The 16,036-nt window shown below is 40.7% G+C and overlaps 1 protein-coding gene and 1 long non-coding RNA gene across 2 annotated transcripts in view; one reads left to right on the top strand and one right to left on the bottom strand.

The window, feature by feature from the left end:
• LOC120894123 (barH-like 1 homeobox protein) overlaps window positions 1-16,036 on the top strand; it is a 166,367-nt gene that overhangs the window by 79,946 nt on the left and 70,385 nt on the right. The gene's annotated exons all lie outside the window — the stretch shown is intronic.
• Window positions 9,105-9,680, bottom strand: LOC120894124. Its single transcript, XR_005738170.1, has 2 exons — window positions 9,375-9,680; window positions 9,105-9,284 (listed from the first exon to the last, which is right to left on the bottom strand). It is a non-coding gene; the product is annotated as an uncharacterized LOC120894124 (long non-coding RNA).

Genomic DNA, 16,036 nt, shown 5'->3' with positions numbered 1-16,036 from the left:
AATTTTTGCATCTACTTTCTCTTCCATAGCCGCTGGAATTCGGAGATAAGCAATTTTTTTTGGAGTAATAGATGTATCAATGCAAAGTTTTACTTGTATGCCTGGAAATTTGGGGAAAGGGTTACACTTGCTATGTAAGCTGTTGACGCTTAGACCGACTTTAAGAATTTTTAGTTCTTCCTCTGTTCGTTTACTTAACAGAGACTTGTGCGCCCCTTTTTACTACAAAAAACTCTGCATAAGCTGTTGGTTTGCTTCATTAACAGAAATGACTGCTTCGAAGATGAGAATGACCTCCAAGGGTTTATGACTGGCGTAAGCAGTTATTTGGCGATCGCAGCCATATTTCTTTTTTGTAAATTGTGATGCCAGCAGTAAGAAGGGATTTCCATACGATTTCCGTAACCGTATTGATTGCTGCTCCAGAGTCAATAAGGAATTCTACTGGGTATGTATCAATTTTACAAGTTATTATACAGCTGTCACTGCGATTAGCCTGTGGTGGGGTATAAGTTATTTCCATATAATTAGTGAATTCATCAAGCTTAGTCGTGCCAAAACTCAGGTTAACATATTACTAGGATTCTACTAGCCCTCGTATGATCATTTCTACTTATCCAACTATCTTATCAGATATTCCCCCTCCATCAAGTACTTACGTTATCATGTTGTGCGTTTACCTCTCTTGTAGGACGCGTCTCTCGTGCAGTAGAACGATCCATCTCTCGTATGTTGTTTGTTGATCTTGGTTGCTTCCAAACATAGGGAGAATAGGGCTGTCGTCGTTTGTTGCTGCATTTCCGGGCAAAATGTCCTATCTTTCCACATTCGTTACATCGGGCTTTCCGGGCAAAACAACCGGTGGATTCTCTTGTGTGCTCACGAGTTCCGCACCGATCACATTCCGGTGACATTGCGGACGGCCTTTTGTTTCCTGTGCGATCGTGTCTAATGTGTGACACAGACGCTGCTTCGTGCTCATTATTAGAAATTGCTTTCTGCTTTGCAAGGATTTCCCTGTTGAGTGCGAAATTGGCTAATTCGTCCAACTTCATGACATTTTCAAGCCCTTTATCTCGGACTTTAATGTCTCTAGCACCTGCCGTAATTTGATGAAGGATTTCTTTCTCTTCGCGCATTCCGAAATCGCATTTCTTCGCCTGAGTGCGTAGTTTCAGCATGAACCGATTGAAGGGCTCATCTGCCTGCTTAATATTTCTAAACACCTCCAACTTTATGCGTTCGTTTCGTTTTCCTACGAAGAATTTGTTTAGGCGTTTGATGGCGTTGTCAAATTCAGGTGTTTCTTGAGCCGCAAATGGCACCTGCGTCTGTGATGGGATGATCTTGTCCTCAGCTTGGCCTAGGTTGAAATATATGCGTTGAAGATCTCTTCCTCCTCGGGCCAGCATATACACGAATTTCTCATGCTGTGAAAGTGGCCCTTTTAGCTCCAATATTAGGAGAAGAGCTCGCAACCACTCTTCCCATTCCGTACGTAAATCAGAACAGTTTACGTCGGAATTGAAGGATTCTAGCGGAAATTTTTCTGGATCCATCTGGAAAAGCATTGTTAAATATATGTACTGTTGAAACCTTTGGTACGATCGACGTACGATTGTGTTAGGCCATTTATTTGATTATCAAAATTTCAACTAGTTTCATCTCAACAACATTATAGGGGTTAATTGATTACATGGGCTTGTTTCTTAAGCTGAGGTTAAGCCGGTCTCACTATTTCTGTGTTACTTCCATCTCACTTCGACGCTGCGGGTACATCCGGACTCGTCTTGTGCATTTCAATCATGCTGTTCTCACTCGTGAATACTCGTTCTCACTTCTAAATAATCCTTCTCACTTCTACGCTGCGGCTATCGCCGGGCTCGTCTGTTTTACTTTGATAGTACCGGGCTCACTTGTGAGTGAGCTTTCTCACGTCGACGCTACGGCTACCACCGGGCCCGTCCTTTGTGCTTCGGTTGACCCGGACTCACTTCTCGAGAATCGTTTTTTCTGACACTACGGGTACGTTCCACCGGTCTTGTCTTTTGTAGTATTAGTATGATTGTTCTTTTTTTCCACTTGCACGCTACGGGTACCACCGGACTTGTCTCTTGGTGGATTGGTTTTATCTGCTTCTTATTTACCTTCTTCTTTTCCTCGTTTGCTTCGACGCTACGGTTACCACCAGGCTCGTCCTTTGTGCTTCGGTTGAACCGGACTCACTTCTCGAGAAACGTTTTTTTCTCTAACACTACGGGTACGTACCACCGGTCTTGTCTTTTGGAGTATTAGTATCATTGTTTTTTCCACTTGCACGCTACGGGTACCACCGGGCTCGTCTTTTGTGCTTCGGTCATACCGGGCTCACTTCTCGAAGTTACCTTTTTTTTCTCCGACGCTACGGCTATCACCGGGCTCGTCTTTTGTGCGCGCTCACATTCACCTATACAAAGCTCACTCAGATTATTTTATTTTTTTTTGCTGCGAGTAATACCGGACTAATCGCATGTGCTACGGCCAAGCCGGTCTCACCATTACGATGTTACTGCTTTCCAAGGCCTTAACTTACCCATTTGAACAATTTACGAATGCAAAGCAAACTTTCCTAATTTCCGTTTTCCTAGCAACCATTGTCACTTTGTATATGTATACTCTATTTCTAGCCATTTCACCGGTGATTAGGATGATTACGATCATGCGTTACTTACTTTTATACCTCGTCGGGGTTCTATGTATGTGTATATAAAAAAGGAATACCGGCTGCGCCAATTGTAGAATCCACTGTTTATTCCGTCGCTTATCCAACACTTGTACAATTCGCCGCTGAAGCACACACGTCCGTTGCGCTCGATCGCTCACGCTCGTCTGCCCCGTTTGCTCTGTCTCCGAACTATCTCCTGTCAAGTACGTCTCGATCTCCCTCTCTCTATATCCTCTCTCTCTATTCATATTCCTACAGTTCAGTCGGGGTCACCAGTTATGGGGATGTTCTAGCTACTTTTTACTATATTCGGGTGCACGTAATGAATTTGCTTGTTACTTGCTTGGTGGTCACTTGTAGAAGAAGTTTTATTTCTAACGTAAAATATAATGCTAATCCTATATCCTATGGTATTAGAGCAGTCGTTGCTATTGGTGGTGTTAGTGAGTGAAAGAGTGTTGCACGTTACGCACGATGCGTTCTGTATGTGTTAACTATGCGTAACGCGTCTTAAGTAGCGGTTACACGTTGTGTCACCACAGAATCTACAACTCGCTGAACATGTCTATATAATCCTCGAAAACCCTGTAAGGCCGCAAATACACGACGCGCGTTTCCGCGGGCGCGTTCAAACGCAAATAACAGTTCCGCAGAGATATCCAGCTGAGCATCTCTGCGTTTCCGCGGTAGCGCGTTCGAATGACATTTCATTTCTATGGCTGGATTGTTATACGCGTTTCCGCGGGCGCGGAAACGCGCGTCGTGTATTTGCGGCCTAAGAAGTATCGCGTTTCAAGGAGGGTTAGGAGATGTACGTTATCAATGGACCAAACAAGTACAGGTAACTAAACGTCCAGTTGTAGAAGCCGAACGCAATAGGGTTGGTGAGATGGACAGGCGCAACAAGCACTACAAAAAACATAAAATGTACAAAGACAAAAAGAAGAACATGCATCGCAGCCGCGTAGCTGTGAATGAGAGTTTAAATAAAGAACGTACGGAAGTACTCCGGCAAGAAATACAAACTTAACAACCATTGAATTCTCTACTTTACTTTCCGAAATCAGCCAAGGACGTGTGTGATTACTTAGCAAAGCGAAACAAAATCGCAAGTCTATTAACGACTATATTCAGAAGCTTTACAGGGTTTTCAATGATATTATTGACATGATCAGCGAGTTGTTGATTCGTTCGGGCATATAATTGACACTTTCAGCGAGATATTGAATTGTTCGTAAGCAGGCGTTGACAAGTTCAGCAATTCTGTAGTGTTGTCATTTGTTTTGTTTACACACTGTGCCGTTGGGTTCAATTTTTCATTCTTAAAAGTCCTAAAAGTAGCTAATAATCATTCCCCAAGCTGTTTAATACATGAATTAGTTGAAACAAACATATTTTTTCGAAAACCGTTAGTTTACCTCCTGATGAGAATGATGCAAGTTGCAGTCCAATGGGTACGAAAGTGACAGCTCTACAGTATAACCGAACATGTCAACGCCTACTTCCGAACAATTCTATATCTCGCTGAAAGAGTCTATTATATGCCCGAACGAATCTACAACTCGCTGAACATGTCCATATAATCCTCGAAAACCCTGTAACATAATCATATATCGGCCTATGACTGGAAATGAAGTTGATTATGGCAAACAATTGATAATGATGATGAATTTTACAAATGCATGTTCGACATCGCCCTTGCAAAATTCATGCAAAATATCATAGAAAAAAGTAATTAATTCACATTGGCTTTTATAAGGCGTTAATTTTAGCAACATTGTAATAAACACAATTACAACGCTGTCGTTTAAAAACGGTTTTACACTCATTTAATATCGGACTTATTAAATGTTTTACAAAAAAAGACCTGCATCCTTCTTAGTTTGGTTGATGTTCACTACATATTGTTGATGTTTTCAGCTTCCAAGTAATGCAGGGAGAGGAATATTAAAAAAAAAAACCCACATGTTCAATTCAACCTTTCAAACTGAGATGGATGCATTATGGGACAAACACATAGACACTTATTTCTTTGAAGTGTTGAACGGAAATCCACACACTTAAACACACAACAGTAGATTTTGATATGTGCTATAATAATCCTGTCACACAATTTAAGACAAATAATTCCTGTAATTTTACGATCCATTTACGTTGATGAGATCAACGATAGCTTCAAATTGTTGCCACTGTGGCGCCGTTTCCTGAGTATAAACATTAGCGTCCAAGTACTGCAGGACTCATCATCTATAATTTACAGGGTTTTCAATGATATTATTGACGTGTTCAGCGAGTTGTTGATTCGTTCGGGCATATAATTGATACTTTCAGCGAGGTATTGAATTGTTCGGAAGCAGGCGTTGACAAGTTCGGCGATACTATAGAGCTGTCACTTTCGTACCCTTTGGACTGCAGCTTGGATCTTTCCCATCAGAAGGTAAACAAACAGTTTTCAAAAAAATGTGCTGGTTTTAACTAATATATAATAATGAGTCCAAGTAGAGAGAACCTATTTATTCTAACTCCAAATTACAACTACCGGTAAACACGCTTCAAGCCCAGGTGGCCTGCGGGAGCCGCGTTGCGCTGACTTGCAACTGGAGACCGCTGTCGTCTGGTCCAAGGTGTTATAAATGACAAGGTGAAGTTGTTCAGAGCAAAATGACATTTCTCGACTTGACATATCTCTTCCGGGGGCTCCGGTATAAAAATCGAGGAGGGCTGGTGCGGGGTTATGAAATTTGTATGCAGAGAGTGACAGATGTCCCCCACAATGTCGCCCAGCAAAAGCGATAAAAATCAACCTTCTAAATACATTATCCCTGTCACTGGCAACCAAAAATACATCATATTCCAGGAAACCGGGCTACCCGGGTAGCCAGCGACTTTGGAGGCATATAACTTTTGAATGCGTAATCCAATATTGGTGCAATATTCTGATGAAAATTAAACAAACTAATGCAGTTTTTATAACTGTGCATAGATTGGTTCAACTCGCTACCGTGTTTTAGTTATAGTTTTTCAAAGTTGACAGTTTTTTTTTGAAAATAATTACAAAATGTGAAAAATATTTTTTTAAGTACTTTACAAAATTTTCACAGCAAAATGGCTCCAAAAGCTTTGAGAACTCTATGTTACACGTATTGTATAAATTTTTCAGAATTTTTCTATGAGCCATAAAAATGATAAAGGAGTTTTGATTTGAATAAAAACGGTAGCGGTCCCTGTGTCATTTGATGGGAGATGAACAATCATTACGATCAACTGTACTCTGGTCACATGAATGGAAGCAGTGCACAGGTTGAAGAATTTAGTGTTCTAAGAATTAATGTGGTTGACAAAAATCTCATCGGACACACAACAGTATTGATGAACAGTTGAGTTGAAAACTTAGCAAATATAAAATCAATATTGCATTTTGTTCTTCTTCTTATTCTAATTGGTGTAAACATCCTACGAGGACATGCCGGCCAATACAGGCTTTCAAGACTTTATTCAAATACCACATAGCCGCATAGTCAGTCCTTACTGCGGGGGGACGATCCGTTCCAGGCTTGAACCCATTGCGGGCGTGTTATTGGGTCTTTCGAGTTGACGAATGTACCACGGGATAGCCCCATCGTGTTCTATAGTGTTACATATTCCTTTACCGTGTTACAGGTTCAAGACTGATACCATCCATAACCTTTTTTTTCATTTTCTGATTAACAATATTTATAAATCAACTTACAGGGTTTTCAATGATATTACAGGGTTTTCAACGGTTATATTGACATGTTCAACTAGCTATTGAATCGTTCGAGCATATAATTGACAAGTTCAGAAAGTTATTGAATTGTACGGAAGATGGCGTTGACAAGTTCGACACATCTGTTGAATAGTTCGGTTGCAGCGTTTTGGCGGCTGCACCAATTCGTGTAGTATTTGCACTGGGTCAGCCTTGTCAAACTTGTAAACATACGAAGCGTCAAGCTAGCTGCGGATGTGTTGTGGCTCGTGCATTTTACTATACCAAACATTTATCCAAACTATTAGTTGGCTCTCGGACAATCGAACAGGTATTTACAATTGAACAGGTATTTCCTTCGATCTATGTTTTGCTCACACCTTCCTTCATACATGCTAAAATGTATTACGTTCTCCTCTAGCCCACACCAATACCAGCGTGGTTGCAGCAGTTGTCTAGTGGTGCGGTAGCAGCTACACATTGCATATTTGTGCCAACGAGCAATTCCTTCGCAGGAAAGTCATTTTGTTTAACGCCGCCACAAATTCTTAATACTATTTTTATTATTGTTCCAGTTTAATTCAACCTGGCGATGCTATTTTTTAAAATATCGTTAGTGTTGTGGCTTCGTACTGGCTGAAGGCATCGGAGCGTTGCAACAGAAACCGGCAGAGTGCAGTTCCCTGGGTGTTAATATTGTTTTTAAGACCAGATAATTGTTTCCAGGTTACTGCTTGGATTGAAAACGGATAAATGCCGCGGGTTCGAAATGTATACATATGTTGACCGGTCGCACTATGAATTACTTGAGAGCAATGCGCGGGCTTTTTGTATGTGTGATAAAGTTGCCTCGTGTGTGTGTGTGTGTGTGTGTGTGTATATATGTGTGTTTTTTCTTTCATATATCACGGACAGGTTTTATTTGTCTGTTTGATGTGCAAATTACACCCCCAGTCCTCGCCCACTCTATTCCCTCTTGCCCAGCGAGGGGTCTGTGTGGGAGGGCTTGAACTGATCCTCGAAGCCTTTCCGTGCAAGGGCTTTCCATGCGCAGAACACCTAACACATCTTATCTAATCATCCCTCCCCACTTCCCACTTTTCTAACACCCTGTCCTCACTACCGCTAAGAGTGAGGAGAACGTCCCCAGAACCTCCCCAGAGGTCCAACATAAGCTAAAGTGAGGCCACGTCCCCCTTGGTTGCTGCAGTCTCTTTTGCACCGTTCGTGCTTTGTCGAGGCCTCTATACCAATGCTCTGATCACTTGCGGGATAATTCGACCGTAGCATTCTGAGGATGCGGTCGGTTCGCGGCCTCACGCACGGCACCTTGTTCTGCCAGCTCTCGACGGGTTTCGTCCCAATCCTATAAGTTAGGGGGGGGGGGGGGTATAAGTTTGAGAGACTGAATGAAAAAAACCATCAATACGTATGATATCCAGTGTAAATTTAAAGTGTTGTAACCACAAATAAATTTGAAATCCCATTCATGCAGTGCAATAACCAACAATTGTATTTTTGGTCATTCAATGACATAACATAACACTAGCCAAATTATAATTCATGTTTAGTAATTCTTATAATTCAAAACTAACATAACAACTAGAGAACGTTAACATAAGTTTTAAATGTCAACGAAACAAAAATAACAAAGTTCATTGTAACAAGTACTAACAAAAGGAATTCATAATAATTAATCAATAATTTCTTCTCCTGCGCTGCATTTTCGGATGTAATTCAGCATGTTTTTGTAATATCCCTTACAATCTTCGCACGAGATAAGCGCAGCACCATCTTGAATGGCCTGCATTAATTGGTCCTCATTTTGTGGCCGCACTCTGGAGACTATGTTCTTCCACTTCGAGAACATGTTCTCGATAGGGTTGAGGAAAGGAGAATACGGTGGTATGTATTGTAGCTGAATATTATTAGTTTCAGCAAATTCTTGAACGTGTCGCGATTTATGGAACGCGACGTTGTCCATGAATATAATAGATGCATTGATCTCTTTTTCATCGATCTTGTTTTTCAAGTCCTCCAAGAAGTCGACAAAGGCTGCTGTGTTAAACGCCCCATCTCGTGATCGATATGCCAATACACCATGACGTGTCATGGCACAACATATGCTGATGTTGCGGGATCGAATTGATCCGACAACATGAGTAGCCGGGGTTCCAATTTTAGAGCGGCCTCTATTGATTCGTAATGAAACATTGAAACCAACTTCATCTAAAAAAATAAAACTGTCCGGATCCTGTTCCATTTGCAGCTCTGTAAACAACGAAGCGTATTGTTGACGCACTTCTATGTTGGTAGCATTGTTTCGACGTTCTGGTAAAATTTGAACTCGTTTTAGCGAGTAATAGAACGCCTTGATATATGCATGCTGCGTGGATTTGGCTACATGTATGTCAAATTCTTGCAAACATTTGTCCGACAATTTCTTTAGAGAAATTGAACAATCATCATCAATCCACGATTGCAAAATAGATATTTGTTCATTATTTAGTTTCTTGGGTTTGATACCGCCGCGCTTGTGCAAATCAGTAACAATTTTTCCTTCCTTCATAAACTTTCGGATGATCTGGGATCTGGGTTGCTACTTTGTAACCCATAACGCTGGCAATATCGGTAACCCGGCGTTTATCCAGGTACGCTTGTACAATTCGTTGCTTTTCTTCGTGCGAAATAGTAGCTCGTTTATTAGTAGCCATTTCTCCAGTGTTTTTTGACGATTTTCACTGAACAAAATAATTTTGCTACAAAGGAATTGCTCGTTGGCACAAATATGTAATGTGTAGCTGCTACCGCACCACTAGACAACTGCTGCAACCACGCTGGTATTGGTGTGGGCTAGAGGAGAACGTAATACATTTTAGCATGTATGAAGGAAGGTGTGAGCAAAACATAGATCGAAGGAAATACCTGTTCAATTGTAAATACCTGTTCAATTGTCCGAGAGCCAACTAATAGTTTGGATAAATGTTTGGTATAGTAAAATGCACGAGCCACAACACATCCGCAGCTAGCTTGACGCTTCGTATGTTTACAAGTTTGACAAGGCTGACCCAGTGCAAATACTACACGAATTGGTGCAGCCGCCAAAACGCTGCAACCGAACTATTCAACAGATGTGTCGAACTTGTCAACGCCATCTTCCGTACAATTCAATAACTTTCTGAACTTGTCAATTATATGCTCGAACGATTCAATAGCTAGTTGAACATGTCAATATAACCGTTGAAAACCCTGTAATATCATTGAAAACCCTGTAAGTTGATTTATAAATATTGTTAATCAGAAAATGAAAAAAAAGGTTATGGATGGTATCAGTCTTGAACCTGTAACACGGTAAAGGAATATGTAACACGATAGAACACGATGGGGCTGTCCCGTGGTACAGTCATCAACTCGAACGACTCAATCACATGCCCATCATGGGTTCAAGCTTAGAATGGACCGTTTCCCCGTAGCAAGGATTGAATTCAGTCTCGAAAGCCTGATAGGCCGGCACGTCCACATAGGACGGTACGCCAAATAGAACATGATAGAAACACATTTATGAAACCGAATGGCGAATTTGGCTCGAATCGAAATTCCGACTGTTTGAATGGGAAACATCAATAACACCAGCAACAGTAACTGTACAGACGACAAGGTAATTTTGCCATCTATCAAGCAGTTTAAGAGCAATTAGTCTGCTGGCAGTGATGAGCTAGAGGCCAAGCTCTTCAATAAAGAGCCGGTGAGGCTTACCCTCGAAATGGTTGGTGCATTCATGATTATAAGAATCTGGGAACATAAATAACTGCTAGTAATTACTGGACGCTGGGTTTCATTCACCCATGACATTTAAATTAAAAAACAGACGACAAGCTGGAATGCTCGAATTTTCGTGCCATCACAGTCTTTAATGCCGCCTACAAAATCTTGCCCCAGACCCTGTTCTGCACGTATTTTTTATGCAGCCGAATAAATTGTTTCATGACTTTCAAATGGTTAATGTTTCATCATTAAGAAACAGCGAAGGTGTGTGAGGCGTATAAATGTAGGTGACTCAAATGCAAATCAACAATCATTGATCAGACTCAGACCAACTGGGGAGCAGTTTATTAGTTGACGGCGACAGTCTCGAGGTCGTAGAGGAGTTCTTCTATCTTGGTATGGTTGTTACTTCGAACAACAACATCAGCAGCAAATTCCGTGCGGGGGAATCGTGTATACTATGGGCTTCATCGACTGCTGAGATCCAGAAGACTTAGTCCGCATGAAATGTGAGATATAACGCACATTGATTCGCCCGGTGGTCCTCTCTGTTCACGAGTCCTGGATCATTCGAGCGGAAGACACAAACGCTTTGAGCGTGTTTGAGTGACGCATTTTTCCGCCCACCTTTGGTGGTGTGTTCGAGCGAGTTTGCTGTGCTGTACAACGGATAGAGCACCTTGAAGATGGTGAAGGCTGACAGGATACGATCGCTGGGGCATGTTATGAGGATACCGAACTCATGTCTCGCCAAGAAAGGGGCGGTAATCTGGATCAGATAAAGTAAGTTTTGTCGGAGAATGGGTATCTACATGGTTGAGATGCTGCAACTAGGGACCAAACATCATGGAGAATTGTTGTTCAGGCCATGTAAGGACGATGTGCTCGATCGTAAAAGAAAATATCGATAAAGATAGGGGAAACAGGACTGCATGTGAAGGTGTTTGAGTACAGTCTCGAGTGATACAAAAACACTCGGGATTCTGTTGCAAAATCCTGTAACCGGGCCATCTTAAGCTAGTTAATCTCTATTATAAAATTCTAGTAAAGGCTGATCAGCGTTACTTTCCAGCGGTAGCTTGGATGATTTTTGTTTAGTTTACATCCATACAATGGCAACCACATCGACTGTAGAAAACGCAACGCCGACTTAGTTTTTAGTGTTTTGAAAGGTATGGAGAAGAATGATACAAATTACAGTCAGAATTGAATAATTGAACTTTTTTCCGTGGTCTTTTTCTATGCATGGGCCTAATTTTTGGTTTAAGCAAAGCTAAAGAATGTCTTCTACTACATGTAAGTAAAATGTTCCAATCAGCGGTCCAAAGAACTGGATCCGGATGTATGAAAACGTTGCGAAAACATTTATACGAAAAAATAACTGAAACAAATAACCTTCTTTTAGGAGTAACAGGACATGCCGGTCTATACAGGTTTTCGATACTTAGTACCACTTAGCCACATAGTTAATCCTTGATTAGGGCGACGGTCCATGGAACGGTCCATGGGACGGGCATGTTATTAAAATGTCCGAGTTGACGATAGTACCGCGGGACCCCTCGATGCAAGAAGAGATAAAAATAGGAAAATTGGACTGGGTGGTTCGATTAGTGAATCAGATTCAGGTACTATTCAGGTCCCGAAATATATAAGGAAGCAGTATCTGGGCTAGGAATCAGGATCTGTTCCATGACAGACATGGAATCTTAATCATTTCAAGGATCAGTAGGGGGTTCTGTTCCAGTACCGAAATGTATATGTTGCAAGATCTGCATGGAGTCAGGATCAGTTCCAGGACCGTTATGGGTTCAGTGTAGGTTCTGGTGTGGGTTTGGGATCAATTCCAAGGCCGGTACGGTTTTTGGAGCTGTTATACCGATATATATACAATTTAAGCACCGGTAGGGTAAAAATATCAATGTAATGGTACAAATGTACTTTAATAGATTTAAAGTGTCAGGAAGGTAAATTTATGAATATTTTAACAGAAAGCAATGGAAATATGTTTTATCTTCGTAATCACAAGCATTTTCCATCAAACACAACAAATTTACGAAAAATGTATATTTTGTGACTGCTTCGTTGTACCTATAATGGTGGTATAGTTCCTATAGTCGTGGTATTGTGTTACTATCGTGTTGGTAAACAAAGATACCTAAAAACTGTGTATAATACACACGGAACTTAGTTTGAAGCTGTTATCAAATGAATAATAAGAATCACATCCATAATATTGTTTTCTTACATAATTTGATCGTAAAAATGTATTAAGTGTGATTAGTGATTGAAATATTAACTAAAAAACTTTATGACTGTAGTCTTTAAAAACCAGTAAGAGTAAGCTTGATTCGAAGTCGGTTTTTCACTCAGTTGAATATACGAATTTTTGACTTTTTTGGTAAATTACTTACAGGAAACTCATTTCCGTTGCTTATTTTAGTGTAAAAAATACGAAATGTTAACAATATCGCGGAAAAAATCTAAAATGTTCGGTTTTTACTAATTTTATAATTATGACCACTTTAGCAACATGGCTGTTGTTTTGTACCTATAATGGCACTGGTAGAAAAAAATAAAAATTCGAAAATATGGTCAAAAGGCAATAAATATTAGTAAATCAATAACATTTCACGAAAGTTGTGTTTAAAAAAATAATAATTGCATTGTTATGTGGTCATTTAAAACGTTAGCAAAAATATGAGTTTTGAAATCCTAAGGATTTTGGAAGAATGTTGACACATTTTACAAAATATGTTGTGTTTCTATCACTGCAATGGAATGGCCCAATTTAACTTTTATAGCCTTTTTTAAAAGAACAGAGAACATTAAACAATGAAATAAATAAGTTAATTGTTCTTAATAATCTTATTATCACATTTTAGAGCCATACTACCACTATTGTTACTACACCACTATAGGTACGTTTACACTATAGGGTCAAGATATTTTTCAGATCTGGTATGGGAATGGGATCAACTTCCCGACCGGAATGGATCAGGATCAGTAAAAAGGATCAGTAAGGGGTTAGGATCAGTAAGGGGTTAGGATCAGGTCCACGATCAGGTTCATGACTAATTATAATACCTATACGGGAATGGAATCAGTTCCAGCACCAGAATAAGTTCTATAAAATTTCAGGATTACATGGGTTCGGGATTAATGCATCACTTGGAATTAAAAACCACATGGAATTTGCGTTGTATTTTAAGAAATCCGTTGCCTGCAGGATTTCCCCCCAGAAATTATCTTGCATAACCATGTAACATTTCCAGCATTTTGCACTCATTTCCTTTTAGAATATTATAAGAAATAGAATCTAATTAGAATATTACATGGCTGATTGAATCCATGGATCTCATTTATCATTCGTCGCCGGGTTATAAGTAAAGGACGGTATGCATATTGTATCAGTGTGTGTCGATTGGATGTTTCATTTTACTCTCAGTGTTTCATTGAAAGTAAATAGGACTTCTTTTACCTAGTTGGAACATGTTAAACTTTTCGTTTTCCCTGCAGGACCGTTGAAAACCGTTGGTTTGTGGTCACGGAATGGCAAACTATCAAAACGATTATCAACGTTACTGAACACAGAGTAGACTGCAATTACGCCTCCTTAATTCTCCAGAAGTGATCTTCTTAATAGTACATTCGTCCACTTTTCCGCGTTAACTATTAGCCGTTTGTTTGTAAACACTTTTTCATGAAACTGTCAAAAGCGACCTGAAAATGGCAACCTAGCAACGGGCTTTGCATCGACCTGTTCTCCTTAATAGATCTTGCATACAATGGCTACCACATCGACTATAGAAAACGCAACGCCGACATAGTTTTTAGTGTTTTGAACGGTATGGAGAAGAATGATACAAATTACAGTCTGAATTTAATAATTGAACTTTTTCCGTGGTCTTTCGAGATTTTTCTATGTTTGGGCCTAATTTTTGGTTTAAGCATAGCTAACGAATGTCTTCTACTATGTGTAAGTAAAATGTTCCAATCAGTGGTCCAAAGAACTGGATCCGGATGTATGAAAACGTTGCGAAAACATTTATACGAAAAAGTAACTGAAACAAATACAGTGAACCCTCTCTTATTTGAGAGGCGATGGGACTGTCGAATAAGAGGGGTTTTCAAATTACAGAGGTGGAATGTGAATGAAAGGTCCGTCCAAAGAAGAAATAGACAGAACATTTAGTATGCAGCCTTAACTGTTGTTATAGGATACTGCGAACAGGATTGCCAATTTGAGCATACATCATTCAATAACCATGGCAATACCATACACAAATAAGAGGGACACAGATTTCAGAGGTTTTCCAAATTAGAGGAACAAAAATGTACTGGAAATCAAGGGACTGTGCCAAATGTTCAAATAAGAAGGGGTTTTTCAAATTGGAGAGGTGTCAAATAAGGAGGGTTCACTGTAACCTTCTTTTAGGAGTAACCCGCTGCGCAAAGCGACGGAAGAAATCAAGGCGTTCGGAGAATGTTATCATGCCTTCTTTTTCCCTCCAACGGCAAATTTGGCAAGCAGCTCGTCGAGCTTCCCGTCCCTGGCTTCGCCTCATACCTCTCGCCTGAGCGCGCTGTCGAAGGTTTGGATGTGTTGGTGCGTCAGACGGCCAATCGCTGTCATCCGTCGTCCGTGCTTTTTCCCTCCATAACACCATCTCTTTCTCGCGTGTGGTCTATGCTCCCGAGCTGTTGTGGCGCCTAAAAATGCCGTTAACCGTCAACTCTACAACCGGATACCCGGGTATGATTTCGATTTTTAATCTTTAATAACTTTTTACAGAGAAATGGCAGTGACAAAAATTGTTCATGTATCTTTAGACTTTTTTATTCTCTTTATTTTCGTGCAAAAAACATAATTAAAAAAAAATCGAAATATTTTTTTTCTTTGATATACTTTTTGTACCCCTTACCTCTACAACCGGCATACCCGGGTATCCCATACATTTTGTATGGGGAATGAAAGATTTTTATGCTAAAACTTTAATAACTCCTGTTCTAGCCGTAGGAGTTGCATTAAATTTGAAGAGAAAGTGTATACATTAATATTCTTTGCCTTTGTTTAGTTGATAGAATTTTAAAAATTCTTTTGATTTTTTATCCTTCAACTAATGATCACTCAGGCGGTAGAGAACCTCGGATGGCAGATAAACGAGGCAAAGACCAAACTGATGGTGGCAACATCAGCGGGCCTACCAATAAATAACCAGAATTTACGTAGGCGTGATGTACAGATAGATGAACGCACTTTTGAAGTCGTCCCAGAATTCACCTATCTGGGGTCTAAGGTCAGCAACGACACCAACATGCTGAGCTGAGTTGCGCGCAAGGATGCTGGCTGCCAACCGGTCTTTCTACAGCCTGAAAAATCAGTTCACCTCAAAGAACCTGTCGCGACGGACGAAGCTGGGACTATATAGTACCTATATAGTACCGGTACTCACATACGCCTCTGAGACATGGACACTGTCCAAATCTAACGAAACCCTCTTAGCCGCGTTCGAGAGGAAGATGCTCAGAGGGATACTTGGCCCCGTATGTGTGGAAGGACAATGGAGGAACCGCCATAATGACGAGCTATACGAGATGTACGGCGACCTCACTGTAGTGCAGCGTATCAAGCTCGCCAGGCTCCGGTGGGCTGGCCATGTTGTACGCATGGAAACGGACGACCCAGCCCGTAAAGTCTTTTTAGGCCGTCCACAAGGACAGAGGAGACGTGGTAGGCCCAAATTGAGGTGTCAAGATAGCGTGGAGGCGTCCGACATTAAGGCCGGGATAACGGACTGGCAGACGAAGGCGCGAGACCGTGAGCGGTTTCGGACACTCCT

The sequence above is a fragment of the Anopheles arabiensis genome, chromosome 2 (assembly GCF_016920715.1).
Source record: "Anopheles arabiensis isolate DONGOLA chromosome 2, AaraD3, whole genome shotgun sequence".
In the NCBI taxonomy this organism is placed as follows: domain Eukaryota; kingdom Metazoa; phylum Arthropoda; class Insecta; order Diptera; family Culicidae; genus Anopheles; species Anopheles arabiensis.
Note: the sequence above shows the minus strand (reverse complement) of the source record. Positions and strands in the feature narration are given on the sequence as shown.